The sequence below is a fragment of the Trichechus manatus genome, unplaced genomic scaffold (assembly GCF_000243295.1).
Source record: "Trichechus manatus latirostris isolate Lorelei unplaced genomic scaffold, TriManLat1.0 scaffold00020, whole genome shotgun sequence".
Taxonomy (NCBI): domain Eukaryota; kingdom Metazoa; phylum Chordata; class Mammalia; order Sirenia; family Trichechidae; genus Trichechus; species Trichechus manatus.
The window spans coordinates 12,948,340-12,957,744 of NW_004443956.1; the positions used below are offsets into that span (position 1 = coordinate 12,948,340).

The 9,405-nt window shown below is 48.4% G+C and overlaps 1 protein-coding gene across 1 annotated transcript in view; it reads right to left on the bottom strand.

Annotated features, from left to right (window-relative positions):
• The window catches only part of WDR86 (WD repeat domain 86), a 33,678-nt gene extending 24,279 nt beyond the window's left edge, over positions 1-9,399 (bottom strand). Inside the window, exon 1 of the mRNA XM_012554478.1 lies at positions 9,257-9,399. The gene's annotated coding sequence lies outside the window, so the exon portion shown is untranslated. The remainder of the gene's footprint in view (positions 1-9,256) is intronic.
• Positions 9,400-9,405: the final 6 nt, after the last annotated feature.

The window sequence follows — 9,405 nt, forward strand, 5'->3', positions numbered from 1 at the left end:
AGCCACTAGCCATATGTTACTATTTTAAGTAAAATTAAAAATTCAGTTCTTCACTGTGCATGTAGAAACTTTTGAAATGGTTTATCTTTGGCTATGTGTATTTTCACCAAAAAAAAAAGGTGGAGAAGTTAGAGGGTTGACATGTTGTGGGGTTGTTAACCAATGTCATAAAACAACATGTGTACTACTGTTTCATGAGAAACTACTTGTTCTGTAAGCGTTCACCTGAAGTACAACAACAACAACAAAGAAGAAATTACCAGAGACTGGGGAGAGGGAGGAATGAGGAGTTACTGCTTAAGGGGTACAGAATTTCTGTTAGAGATGATAAAACATTTTTTTTTGGAAATAGATAGTGGTGATAGTTATACAACATTGTGAATGTAATTAATGTCACTGAATTGTACACTTAAAAATGGTTAAAATGGTAATGTTTATGATATGTATATTTTACCAGCCCAAAAAATAAAAATAAAAAAATAAGAAGGAGAGAGAGAGATAAAGAGGCAAAGGCAGATCTGACAAATACAGAAGACAATATGAAGACTGAGCAGACAACAGTTTGAAGATGCTGGCCTTGAAGATTGTTGTAATGTGGCCACAAGCCAAGGAACGCCTGGAGCCACCAGAAGCTGGAAGAGGCAAGGAACAGGTTGTCGCTGGAGACTCCAGAGGGGGCACAGCCCTGATGATACCTTAATTTTGGCCCAGTGATATCATTTTGGATTTCTGGCCTCCAAAACTGCAAGAGAATAAACTTCTGTGGTTTTAAATCCTTTGTTAAGGCAGCCACCGGAAGCTAACACAGATACCAAGATGAGTAAGACGCTGCCCTGCTCTCAGTGAGCGCACCCAGCCCAGGAGGAAAGACGACCTGCCAGCACCGAGGGGTAGTGCTAAGACAGTGTGTGGCCCTGGCTAGGGGTCAGCGCTCACCTGGGCAGGGGTGGAGTCCTGAAAAAGGAGGAAGGCCTGTACAGCGAGGAGGGAGAACATTCTGGGCAAAGGAGCCAGCACATGCCAAGCAGGAGTGGCCCTTCAGGGTGGGCTAGAAAGCTGCGTAGCCCCCTAAGGCTGCAGACACAGTGAGGGTATAGATCTAGGACAGTCCAGAGGGTCACACAGGGTTCTGGGGTTGTGGCTGCATGCACCTGAATGACCTGCTGGCTGGCATCCATGTAACTGGGTGATGTCTACTGGGATGAGCGGGGATCAAGGCTCCCTCCTTATTCATCAGCCCTGGCAGCCTCGGATCGCCAATCTTAGCAGGGCCTGTCCTTCCATGTAAAGAAATGTCCAGCTTGGAGAACAACTTTTTGACAGAAACTGAAGCTGAGTATATCTGAGAGTAGTCCAGGGATCAGAAAATCAAAGAAATGTTAGAAGTAAAAGCCATTTTGCAGATGAGGAAACTGATGAATTCAAATACCCACACATTTGGTGTGATGTGTTTACCCCGTTAAGGGTTTTGATCAAATTTGAAATTTTATATAGATGTCTGGTATTAGGTAGACAGGGACTGAGAATCTCCTGGGCCATTTCAAGCTGATCAACACTTGTTTTTTGTCCTGTGTTTAAGCTTACTTATTCTTGGAAGAACTCCCCAGCTTCTTAGGTTCTAGGAAAAAAATTTAAAAAAACAATAAGAAGAAAAGTTATTTAATCTTCTTGGAGAGCAGATACCAGGCCTCCAAGAATACTTGTACAAATTAAGTAAACAGTTGAAACTACAGATTATGTTTCCCTTAAATACATGCAGGTTTAAAATTCAACGGCAAAATGTGTATGGCAAAACACAGTGCAGAATCTGCCCACCCTAAAGAGTTCATACAATATTTTAGGATTATCAGCACACTTTGCCTGCCTCTGGCCCCATCTGCAATCAGGAGGGCTCAGAACACTGGGTTTCCTCACCTGGGAGCACCTCACCTACCTGCCTGGCAGGAAGCTCACAGGAGGGACTGACTCAGGTGATGGGCAGGTGGGTGGGCAGGCCCTTGCTGGCTCTGGTCCTCTGAGGGCCCACAGGTCTGCGCTAAAGAGGGTTAACTCAGATCTGTGTCACCCCAAAGCCCTCCGCTTGCGTCCCATCACTCAGCATCTCAACAGCAGGAAGGCCGAGTGCAAAGTGTAAGCTGTGCATTAAGAAGCCAAGAAAAGCACTTATGAGCCAGCGTGGCCAGTAACCCAGGGCTACTCGACCCAGCAAGGCCACAAACACGCAAACAGGAGACTGAAGTCAGGAAACTGGGGCTGTTCTTACGACATGTTTAAGGAGGAGGAAAGAGGATTTATGCCCTGACTGCGACTCTGTGAAGACACATGCACACAGATCAAAGACTTGAAGAAAAGGTGCAATCAGGACATAAGTTGCTCATGTAGGAACAATTCATCTGTGAGCTTGGGTGCCCACGGCCCCCTTGGGGGCCCTGGTGAGACACCGTAGCCTTCAAGCTCTCTGGTGGGCAAGCCCCTTCCCCCATGCAGGGTTGTTGTGTTTACAGAGCCACCCACCCTGCATCTGAAAACATGCTGGAGTGTTGTAGCTCAGCATACGCAGCAAAGTGGGGGAGTCTGACCTGCAGGGGTCACACCTGCCACCCAGGGGTGCTGGAATGCCGGGCCCTCCCTGCCACCCCAGAAATGGGTGAATGGAAGGCCTGGAGGGGCCCAGTCACCTCTCCAGGGACCTTCAGGGCCTCAGCCATCCAGCTGTTGGAATTGTGCAGATCAGCAAAAAACCCAAATGAAAAATAAATATTTTTGAAGGGATGGAGAATGCAGATAAGATGCAGTTATGTTGAAAAGAACATGCTGAGGCTACAGGGATTCCAGCCAGGCCAGTTGGCCTTTCCCTCCCTGCCCACACCCCCGGACTTGCTGCCCTTGCTGGAAACTTCCGGTCCGACTGCTCCCGCCACAAACACTAGAAGTGAGCTGAAATGCTCCGCAGCAGAAGGCAGACTGGGGCCCGGGGCAGCTGGCCAAACCAGATATGCCCTTTGACTCAGATGAAAAGCAGTGCCCCTACTCCCTCGAAAAAAGTGCCCCAGTTTTGGACAGCAAAGCATGTGGCTGCCCTGGCAGACACACAACGCATGCAAAACAATTACTGTAGCTTGGAACCATCCCAGACTTTGCAGCCCAAGGACACCCCAACTGGCGTCTTTACCTAAGGGGCCGGCTGGTGAGGCCTGTGACTGAGCTCCACCTTTGCCTTCCAGGTCCCCTCCTCCCTTCCCCCTGCTCTCTGCCCACTCCCCACCTGTACAGATTACAAAGGTGGGCTCTGTCCTCCCACCTCAGCTGGGGTCAGTCAGCAGGGAGCCCCAGCAGGAATCTTTAGGTGATGATATGGACCCCCAGTGCCCTCCCTAAGGGTCACCTCAGGCTGGTGTGTCTTTGGAACCAGGGTCACACCTTCCCAAAGAAGCCCTCCACAGTTGTTCTGGGCTGCGGCAACTGTGCCCAGCCCAGCTCCTTTAGGCGAGGAGTGGTGGCAGCCCTTCTGGTCCAGCTCGGGCACTGTGGTTCTCTACACTCTGCCCCTTTATTAAACTCTCTGGAGGGTGCCATTTTGTTTCCCGCCAGAAGCGACTGATAAATGGGTCTAGACTCTAGGATCTCTGACTAAGGGTCAAACAGGCTGGTCCACAGGGGCTCACACACACCTCCCATACCACGAGTTTCTAGTCAATAGGAACATGCCGTTTATACACATGGGATTAAAAAGAAACATGCTGAAAGATGCAGTTAGAAGATGAGGTGGGTCATGGATGAGTCATAATTGGCCCAAACCTTCAGGCTGAATCCCTTAGTCAGTGGGAAAAGAATAGGACAGGAACTGCCATTTGGGGAACTGTTATTATCTTTAACCCAGTGATCCAACAAAGTGCTCCTAAATAAGTAGATACCAATGGATAAAAGAGAAAAGAGTGGGATGGAGATAATCCCATTAAAAGCAATTCTTCTCTTTACAGAATAATTGGCAATTAAGCCTTCTTTTTCACTGTGAGCTCACCGACTGCACTGGAAAGCCAACTTCATTTATTAAAAAGTGAGTGTCTCTGTTAAAAAATGGGCAAAAGACTTGAATAGACATTTCTCCAAAGATCTACAAATGGCCAGTAAGCACACGAAAAGCGCTCAACCTCAACAGCCATCAAGGAAATGCAAGTCAAAACTACAACGAGATACCACTTCACACCCACTAAACCAAAACCAAACCAGTTGCTGTGGAGTCCATTCAGACTCATGTCGATCCTGTGTGTTTCAGAGTGCAACGGTGCTTCATAGGGTTTTCAATGGCTGTGATCTTTCAGAAGTAGACTACCAGGCCTTTCCTCCAAGGCACTTCTAGGTGGATTTGAGCCACCAATCTTTCAGTTAGAAGTTGGGTGCTTAACTGTTTGTATCACCCAGGGATGGCTATTATCAGAAAAAAAAAAGGAAAATAACAAGTATTGGTGAGGACGTGGAGAAACTGGAACCCTAGTGCATTGCTAGTGGGAATGTAAAATGGTACAGTCACTGTGGAAAACAACTTGGCTTTTCCGCAAATAGTTAAACATAGAATTACCATAACCCATTGCCATCAAGTGGATTCCGACTCACAGCAACTCTACAGGACAGAGCAGAACTGCCCTCATAGGGTTTCCAAGGCTGACATCTTTACAGAAGCAGAATGCCATGTTTTTCTCCTGTGTAGCTGCTGGTAGGTTTGAATCGCCGACCTTTTCGTTAGAAGCTGAGCGCTTAACCACTGTGCCACCAGGGCTCCTCAGAGTTACCATATGACCCAGCAATTCCACTCCTAGGTATTTACCCAAAAGACTTGAAAACAGAGACTCAAACATAGATGTATGCCAATGTTCATGGCAGCACTATTCACAATAACCAAAAGATGGAAACAGCCTAAATGTCCATCAAAGGATGAATGGATAAACAAAATGTGGTTTATCTATACAGTGGAATATTACTCAGCCATAAAGAGAAATGAAGTTCTAATACACGCTACCACACTGATAAACCTTGAAAACATCCTGAGTCAAACAGGGCAGACACACAAGGACAAGTATTTTATGATCCCACTTATATGAAATATCTAGAATAGGCAAATGCATAGACACCAACATATATCAGTGGTCACCAGGGGCTGAGGGGAGTGGGCAACGGGGAGTTATTGCTTAAGTGGTGCTGAGTTTCTGTTATAGGGGATGAAAACTATCTGGAAATGGATAATGGTGATGGTTACACAACATGCTGGGTGTAATTACTGTCAGTGAATTGTTCATGTAAAAACACTTAAAGTGGCAAATGTTTTGTTATACATGTTGTAGCACAATTGAAAATAAAAGGTGTGTTCCCAGCCCCTCAGGAGTAGAGCTGCTGGTGGAGGGAAGCTCACCCGTACCGCGCTCTGGTCACGCAGCCTACTCTCCCAGGGCCTCCAAGAACAACGACGTACCCACCAAGCATCCACCCCACTGGGAACTGCCCTCATTCATCTGCTCCATCCCATCCTGTGGTCCCAAATTTTCCTAAACAATCATGCAAGATACACAGAAAAGCCCCCGTCCCCCAATCCTCTCTGCTGCCTGAACTGAGCAAGCTTGTCTTCAGATAAAAAAAGCATGACAAGGGCCAACCCCATTCCTCCACCCAGGAGACCAGGGCTGACCAGCCCACAGACAGTCACTGGGAGTGGCACGCAGATCTAGCCCTCAACCCAGTCCAGCGGCTTCCATAACGGAAGAGTGGAAAGAGCACTGGATTTGGAGTCAGGAGCTCCACAGGGTCAGCCTGCCATTGGTTAGCATGTGGTCTGGGGCAAAGTCTGACCTGTGCTGGAGCAGCCACAGTGGCCTGGTGAAGAGAGAGTGACAGTGGGTTAGAGCCTCCCACCCCTGACCAGCTGGTGACCTCGGGCCAGTCCTATTGCCTCACTGTGCCTGTTTCCCCACCCATGCAGGAGGATGGTGACAACGGCACCTGCCTCACAGGGCTAATTCCTGTAAAACACGCAGAACGCCACGTGGTAAAGAAATCAATTGTAACTCCCTGCTCTCATCTGCAAGCAGGTGACAATCCTATCTACCCTAGAGATGTGGTGATTACTAACATAAATAAGTACATAGCCCTGGTGGCTCAGTGAGTAAGGTGCTTGGCTGCTAACCAAAAGGTTGGTGGTTAGGACACATCAGCTGCTCCGTAGGAGACAGATGTAGCAGCTTGATTCAGTAAAGATTTACAGCCTTGGAAACCCTATGGGGCAGTTCTACTCTGTATAGGGTCACCTTGAGTCGGAATTGACTCGACGGCAGTGGGTTTTTAAGTACATAGATGTTTAGTATAACATAATAGAGTACTAAACAAATGTTCTAAAAAAACAAACAAACTCACTGCCATTGAGTCAATTCCGACTCATGGCAACCCCATGTGTTACAGAGTAGAACTGCTCCATAGGGTTTTCTTGGCTGTAATCTTAATGGAAGCAGATTGCCAGGACTTTCTTCTGTGGAGCCACTGGGTGATTTTGAACAACCAACCTTTCAGTAAGCAGCCGAATGCAAACTTTTTGCACCACCGAGGGACCTAAACAAATGTTAGCACATTTTATTACTATTTTGCTGATACAAAAAGCACTAGTTTAAGGGGGGCTGGCAAAACCTTGCTCTCCTTGAGGGGCTGCACAGAGTACCATCGCACACACAACAGACTCCTTTGCAAAATACTTGTATTAGTACATTTCAGGATAAGGAAGGTCACCTTTTCTCCCCCTTGGGTCTTGAAAATTCTTGAAGTACAAACCCCACTGATGGCAGACACAGTTCAGTAGGGGCATTTTCCTGCTAGCTGCTACAAGGCCTCACTGGGAGGCTGGTTTGAGTGTCCTAATGGACTGCAGCTGTGAGGCCACCACAGAAGTGTGGAGGAAGGACAAAGCCAGGGAGGACCCAGATGCCAGGCACGGGGCAGGCTGTGAGGGCAGGGCAGAGCTGGGCAAGATGGAGCAGAGTCAGGTGCCCACAGGCTAGAGCCAACCTGGGAAAGTCTGGAGCTCAACTGGGGAGGAAGCCCTGGACAGGCTGGACTCCCATGATGAGTCCCAGACCAGCTGTGTATCAGATCCTCCCACAAGCTCATTAGAAATGCCAGTTCTAGAGGCCTACCCCACAGGGAGCACAGGAATTGGGCCTAAGAATCTGCATTTCAGAAAGTCTTCCAGATAACTCACGTTTGGGAAGCAATGCAAGCTGGACTTAAAACTTCTAATAGATCTTCTAGTCTTAGCTTGGTGTGTGTGAGTGTGGGGGTGGGGTGGGGGGAGATCATGTGCTGGTCTGTGGCTAGTTCTCCATTATCCACATTAACTCCTAAGTTAACAAGTAATCCAAAAGTATTCCTATTGGGCTTTGAAATTATTTTTATTTTAAACCAGGAGGGGACAGAAAGGGCCACATAAACCAAAGAATCTATCAACCTGAGACCAGAAGAACTAGATGGTGCCCGGCTACCACCAATGACCACCCTGACAGGGTGGAGCAAGAGAAAAGTGGGGTGCACAACTCAAATTCTAGTGAAAAGCTAGACTTAATGGTTTGACTGAGACTGAAGGGACCCCGGAAGACATGGCCTCGGACTCTCTGTTGGCCCAAAGCTGAAACCATTCCCGAGGCCAACTCTTCAGACAAAGATTAGACTGGACTATGGGACATGAAGTGATACTCATGAGGAGTGTGCTTCTTAGCTTAAGCAGATACATTAGACTAAATGGGCAGCTCCACTCTGGAGCGGAAATGAGAAGGCAGAGACGGTCAGGAGCTGGTTGAATGGACACGGGAAATCTGGGGTGGAAAGGAGGAGTGTGCTGTCACAGTATAGGGAGAGCAATTAGGGTCACATAACAATGTGTGTATAAATTTTTGTATGAGAGACTAACTTGAATTGTAAACTTTCACTTAAAGCACAATTTGAAAAAATAAAATAAAACCAGGAGAGTCAGGATCAGCCAATATTGAAGCTAATTTGTACTCCCCGTGCCTACAAAAGCTTCAAGGCCTAGGGGAGGCCACCCAGGATCTGCTGATTATTGTGGAAAAGCCAGCCCATGATGTAGAGCTGTACACAATGCAGATGGCCTTGCCTCATCAGGGAACTGTTCCTGCTGAGGAGGGGTCCCCATAGACAGGCTGGTGCAGATTTTCTGACAGTGACCTCCCAGTAAGAACACAGTGACCTCCCACTAAGTACTCAAAGATAAATACACACACGTGCAGGTCTGGAACTGTTTCATGAAAGAATATTCATACCAACTATGTATGATGCATCCTCATATACCTTGTTTTCAAATATGTTAAATGGATTCAGCAGTCCCCTCGTGAGAAACTGTGATTGATAATTCCTCTCCCTGCCCTTCATTTTACAGCTGATGCTATATATGTGGCATCAGAGAGAGGCGGTTGGCAGGACGGCTGGGGGGCAGGATGGCTGCTGGCAGGAGGGGGGCATTCAAATTTCAACTCCACCTTTAAACTCAGTTTCAGTGTCTGTTAAGAGCGGGGGATAGCAGTGTGAAGATGAGAGGAAATTACTCCAGTAATGCACAGCAGTATTGGGTCTAGCACAAACCAGTTACCGACCGACGACTCATGGCAAACCCACGTGTGTCAGAGTAGAACTCTGCTCCACAGGGTTTCCAGTGGCTGGTTTTTTAGGAGTAGAACGCCAGGCCTTTCTTCATCCCCAAAGCTTTACCGTAGGTAGTTGAGCGCGTTAACTATTTTCACCGCCCAGGGGCTCAGGCACGTAACAAGACCCTGACATATATCAGCCCTTGTTACCAGAGTGGCCCTGGGAGAAAAAATGTCTGGCCAAAGGTCACAAGGCCGATGAGAGAAAAGTGAAGGTTTTGTTTAGCTAAGGATTGATTATAGGTGCGATTTCTTGTGTTTGTTTGTTAAAATTGTTTTAGTGAGGTTGGTTGACAAGCGATCCTAGCCCCCGGAGGAGAGCGGCGGCTTGTCCGCGCACCCGACCCTGAGTGCACCCCATGTGAACCCACCCACACCACGGTGCCTTCGGCGGGCTGGGGGCTGTGCCGAGCGCACCCTATTCTGCTCCCACCCACTCTCCCAAGTGCGGTCCCGGCATGGACCGGGGCTGAGCTTTTGGAAGGGAGTCTGCGGAGGGAAAGCGGTGCAGCCCCCAGCACTCAGGTAGGAGGGCTGAGGGAGAGGCGGCCGCCGGGCTCTACCTTGGAAGAGGGCGCAGCACTGGCCGTCCGCGGTGCTCCACAGCCGGGCCGTTCCGTCCTCGCTGCCGGTCAACAGGCGCTGCCCGTCGGGGCTCAGGCTGAGCCAGTTGATGCCACCCCGGTGATCCGCGCAGACCCTCAGGGCCGAC